The sequence below is a fragment of the Quercus lobata genome, chromosome 9, assembly GCF_001633185.2.
Source record: "Quercus lobata isolate SW786 chromosome 9, ValleyOak3.0 Primary Assembly, whole genome shotgun sequence".
NCBI lineage: Eukaryota > Viridiplantae > Streptophyta > Magnoliopsida > Fagales > Fagaceae > Quercus > Quercus lobata.
Window position 1 is genome coordinate 8,325,165 of NC_044912.1, and position 6,000 is coordinate 8,331,164.

The window sequence follows — 6,000 nt, forward strand, 5'->3', positions numbered from 1 at the left end:
GATGCCTTACCTAAGGTGGAAATGATTGATGATGTAGAAGGGCCGAGCACCAAAGAGGCCGATGTTGAGGTAGAAGCTTTGGATATAGAAGGTGAAGAACCTATACCAGAAGTAGAATCGACTCCCATCAACCAAAGAATGGAAACGAGATCGATGTCTAGAACATCAAGCCCTCTTACTCCTCCTGAATTTCATCCTCCTATCTCTCGTAGTGATGAAGTTTCCACTTCAAAAAGGCCATCTTCAAGAGTTATCAAGAATCATCCGGAAAGTAACATCATAGGATCTCTTGATGACGGTCTTCGCCTCAGGAAAGGAAACATTTTGCTAGCTAATCATGTAACATATCACTGCTATCTTGCACAGTTTGAACCAAAAAGGGTTGAAGAGGCTCTTCAAGATGAGAATTGGGTTGAGTCAATGCATGAAGAGTTGAATCAGTTTGTGAGGAATGATGTGTGGGAACTTGCTCCACGGCCTGAGAACATTCATGTTATAGGCACAAAATGGATTTTTAAAAACAAAACTGATGAAGATGGAGAGATAATTCGAAACAAATCTCGGTTAGTAGCTCAAGGATACACTCAAGTAGAAGGAGTGGATTTTGATGAATCTTTTGCTCCGGTGGCAAGACTCGAATCCATTCGAATCCTCATGTCCATTGCGTGCACCTTGAATTTCAAACTTTATCAAATGGATGTAAAGTGCGCATTTCTGAATGGATATCTAAATGAAGAAGTATTTGTTGAGCAACCAAAAGGATTTGAGGATCCTCATTTTCCAGATCATGTATTAAGATTGAAGAAAGCCCTTTATGGCTTAAAACAAGCGCCTAGAGCCTGGTACGATCGTCTTACACATTATCTTCTAGATAGAGGTTTCAAGAGAGGGTATGCCGATCGAACTCTGTTTGTCAAAAATGATGAAGATTATCTCCTTGTGGCACAAGTCTATGTTGATGATATAGTGTTTGGGGCAACCATCGAAGATCGTGCTACTGAATTTTCTGAGGAGATGAAGAAGGAGTTTGAGATGAGTATGGTGGGGGAACTCACATTTTTCTTGGGTCTTCAAGTCAAACAACAAAAGGAGGGCATATTTTATCTCAAGAGAAGTATGCCAGAAACATTGTCAAGAAGTTTGGACTAGACTCCAAAAAACATGCCTCCACTCCCATGAGCTCATCCACTAAACTGAATGTTGATTCATCTGGAGTCAAAGTAAGTCCTACACTGTATAGGAGCATCATAGGGAGTTTGCTCTACCTTACAGCCAGTAGACCGGACATTGCTTTTAGTGTGGGCGTTTGTGCCAGGTACCAAGCTAATCCGAAGGAATCTCATATGACTGCTGCTAAGCGAATCATTCGATATGTGAATGGTACTGAAAACTATGGTCTGTGGTATTCAAAAGACTCAAATGCTTGTCTTGCTGGGTATTCAGATGCTGACTGGGCTGGCAGTGTAGACGATCGGAAAAGCACTTCAGGCGGCTGTTTCTATCTTGGTAACAATCTTGTCTCGTGGATGAGCAAGAAGCAGAATTCAGTGTCTCTATCTACTGCAGAAGCAGAATACATCACTGCTGGAAGTTGCTGCACTCAGCTTCTTTGGATGAAGAAACTACTTCATGACTATGGAATTCCTCAAGAAACGATGAGTGTGTTCTGTGACAACACCAGTGCCATCAATCTTTCCAAGAATCCTGTCCAGCATTCAAAATCTAAACACATAGAGATACGTTACCATTTCATTCGGGATTTGGTAGAGGAAAGAGTTGTGTGTCTTGAGTTCATACACACCGACAATTAAAAGGCGGACATCTTCACCAAGCCTCTCGATGGTCCACGGTTTGAATCACTCCGTAAGACCATTGGTGTTGGTACAATTCCTTGACTCTCTTGTGTGTTGTGTGCTTCACATACTTATAATATGATAAGTTTGTTTGTGATGAGGCACACACTTCTTTGTTAGCTCTTTGTGCAACATGTTTATTGTTTGTTTGTCCATCTGTGAATTCTGTTGGTTCTTTCTTTGTTTGTTCAATCATTTTCTTCTTTTATGTCAAAAATCCAAAAATCACATAAAAATTAGAAAATCAAAAAGCTTGATTGACATTGTTGAGTTTTTGTCTCAAAACTTGTTTTGCCTTGTACCTTTGTGCTAATGGCTTTGTGCATTTTCGAGCATTGCTTGTTTTCATGCACTCATATCACTGTGGGAAAAATCTTGAAATCGTTGTGATTGTTGTAAATAGATCTTCAAACTTGTCATGAATGATTAGTGAATGGTTATGTTGATCTTGAGACATGCATAGACTTATGTCTATATATCTTCCCACTATTTATTTTTGTTTTGCTAAAAAGAGCTCACCAAATGTAAATCTCCAAATGAAAAGAGATATTGAGCTGCAAAAGCCTGTCGCACATTCTAGTATTTGACTAGGAAAAAGGGTAAGCGACCTTATATTAAAGTGAATGTTTATTCAAAAAGCCAAAGGCTTATTCTTTAAAGTGAAATATCCAATATCACTCTCACAATGAGAGGTGATTGACTCAAAAGATCAAAAAGATCAAATGTTATGATTGAAAGTGGAGTCAAATGTAAAGCTCCAAATTATGTTATCAAGTTTTGTGGGAGGTCATATATACATACTTCTATAATTGAGATGGGTCACATGATCTAGTGCTAATTGTGTATGTCTTGGTTGAATTGATCATTGAAGCTTCACATTAGACTAAGGACTATCTCATTGTTGATATCCACACACAACACACAAGTTTATGCTCAATAAATGCCATATTCATTTGTGTGATTGTACTTGATGAAATGTGTTTTCACATGCTCAATCTTTGTTAATTCAAGGACAAAAAGATTTTTGAGTGTTTTAGGTGTTTTTGGAAAGTATTTTGTTTGAAAAATCTGAAAATTTCAAAAATCCAGTTTTGCCCTGTTTTGGTGGCTTAGCCGCGGGTATGTCAAGTCGCGAGCCTCAGTCGCGTCTTCGCGGGTAATTTTTGGCAACTTGTTCGCGAGTGGAAGGTCTAGTCGCGAGGTTCACTCAGAGATTTTCGCGGCTCATCTCGCGACTCACTCGTGGGTAGACCTTCCAGTTGCGAAAAACACTTAGAAAAATTTTCAAATTTTTGTCCTTGAGTGTTTTGGCGGCTTGATCTGGCGTCTCTTTGGCGACTCGTTTCAGTCGCGAAAATCGCGTGTTTTAGAAATACAGGGGCAGTTTTTAAACTCTTTGTTTTTCCCTCGATCTTTTTGTGACTGTTCATTGTCTTTCTCATCTATTCTTACCCATTCCCACCGTGCCTCCATTTTCGATCTCCATTGTTTGCCTCTTTTCAGCTCAAACTCATCAAGTAACAGGTATGAGTTTTCTGTCTTGACCTCTTTTCTACTTGTTGTTATGGTTTTCCCTCTGGATTTTTCGCATTTGATTATGATTTTTGAGATGGGTTTTTAACTCAACTATTACTCTTTGTCCATGCTTAGCTTATGGTAGTTTCTGTCTCTGTTTTGAGCTATTTTATAGTGTTGGTTTTGTTCTTCATCTTGAGCTTAGCTAGGGATTAGCTATTTTTGTTTGATCTGCTGTTGTTGTGGTGTTTCAAAATCATCCTGTGTGGTATCCAGTTGATGTGGTGTTGTATGTGGGTTCTTTTTCAGCTGCTTGTGTGGTTTATTTTGTCTCCCTCTACTGAATAGTTCAATTTGGGCCATTTGTGTCCCTCTTTGCTATTTTTTTTGGGCCATTGTCATCCAGCTATTAGGGTTTCTTCATTGTCCCTAAATTTCCACTAACCCACTGCTAATAAAGTTTGTTAGATTGTGTTCTGCCATTTCTCTTGTTCATAATACAGACTAGTCATGTCACCATTCAAGAAAGCTGCTGTGAAAGGAGGTAGTTCCAAAGGGAAGGAACCAGTAATTGATGTTGATGATTACCCGCCTCAAACAAAAGGGACTCGCTCTTCATCAAAGAGTTTCGATCCCAACAAGTTCAGATCATATGCAGCCTATCAGTCTTATGAAAATTTCTTTCTACATGCCAAACCATTACTAGAAAGAGCTTTGGATCAGCCCTCACTTCATGACACTGACATTCCGAAATGGTTTGCTCACAAGGATTGGAATTACCTTCTCTCTGATCTGGATGACGCGTATGAAGAGCTGGTAAAAGAATTTTATGCTAACACAATTGTGGAAGGAGATGAACTTAAGTGCTGGGTTCGGAAAAAGAGCTTTTCTGTCTCTCCTGCATATCTGGCAGAAATTCTTCACATCAACAGACCAATTTTCCGACATTCACCGGTTTATGATGATCTCTGTCCTGATGAGGAGCTTCTCAAAGAAAGTCTTGGTCAAGACTTGGAGTTCTCACCCAATGGCAAATCCATCAGTGTTTCCTCTCTTTCTCCAAAACTGAGAGTGCTTACAATTGTGATGTTTCACAATTTGTACCCTTTATCAAGCACTGGGTATATGAACCTCGGACGTGCTTTGTTTCTTCATGATCTAATCTCTGATGTGGAAATAGACATCTGTGCTCATATCTTTCATGTTCTGTGCAAAACGGTTCTTCGAACTGAGTCACGGATATGCGTTCCTTTCTGCAGTCTCATTTCACGGATCTTGAAGCTCAAGGGTATTTATCCAGTGGCAGATGAATCTCCTATCCCAAAACCAAGTCTAATCAACATGCGTACATTCAATGCAAGCATTGGACATAGTCGGAAGAGAGCCAAACCAGAAACCTCTGCATCTCACAGTGGCTCTCATTTCAGCACTCTCTCCCTAGATGAGAAAATTGATCGCATTGTATCCTCGGTCCACGAGTTGAATACAAAGATGTCTGGACTCACAGCTTCTCTACACCATCAAAGCACTAGATGGGATATGAAGTTTACTTCTCTTCAAACTCAATTGGATCAAATTCAGAGAAAGCTGGAAGAGGATGACTAGCCTATTCCATGACAAAAAGAGGGAGTGTTAGGCATGATCAGAGGGAGAGAATATTACCTAAGGGGGAGTGTCTTTACATTCTTCTTCAGTTTAAGTTTTCACTTAGTTGTTATATTATGTTTTGTAAACTGTTATTCAGGATGTTTAGTGGTTTGTACCCATGTGCTTTTGTAAGCTTTTAGGGTTTATGTTTTATGCATAGTTTGTAGGCTTTATGGTATGTACCTTGCTTTATGCAGCCTTTATGCTTTGTTGAAATCAGTACTTTAATCTAAATGTCCTGCATTTTGGTTTATGTACTGTCACTCTTGTGCCCTTGTAGGATTGTTCCTAGATGCATATACCTTGTGTGTTATGCATTGGTTGAGTGTTGAACATACAAGTGTCTTGCCTTGTGCTTGTTAACTTGTATGTCCTTGTATTCATTCCAAGTGTGAATGAGCACTGTGATCACTACCTTGTGGTGTTCACTTGGTTGATCAAGCCATGGTTTGTTTCTTAAACTCCATCTATGCTTGATCACATATTGCCTGTTTCATATGCATTTTATGATTTTCTGCTTACAATGATCATGGTGTATTGTTGTGTTTCAGGAGTATTATGTTCATATGATTCAAGTGCTTCACAGCTTCTAGAGTTAGGTGTGAGTGAGTTTTGTTCAACTGTTCCCAACTCACATGTTAAGTCTAGAGTCTGTTTTAGGGTTTTGTCACGGAATAGCCAAAGGGGGAGATTGTAAGGTTGAATTTATTCAACCATCTAATTGGCTTTATTTCGTGCCAAATTTGCTTGTAATTCAGCATTTAGTAACCCTGTATTTAGGTGGGTTTGATGTAGGGGTAGTGAGTGAGATAGAGTGAAGATTGCTCAAGAGTGTGCAAGAAAACAGAGACTCGCGGCTGGGACTCGCGGGTGACTCGCGGCTGCAAGCCGCCAGACGCAGCACACGTGCCAAGCATGCTGGAAGATGAACAGTCATGCTAGCTGGAGCACTACAGGACAAAACAGGACAACTGGCCATACGGTT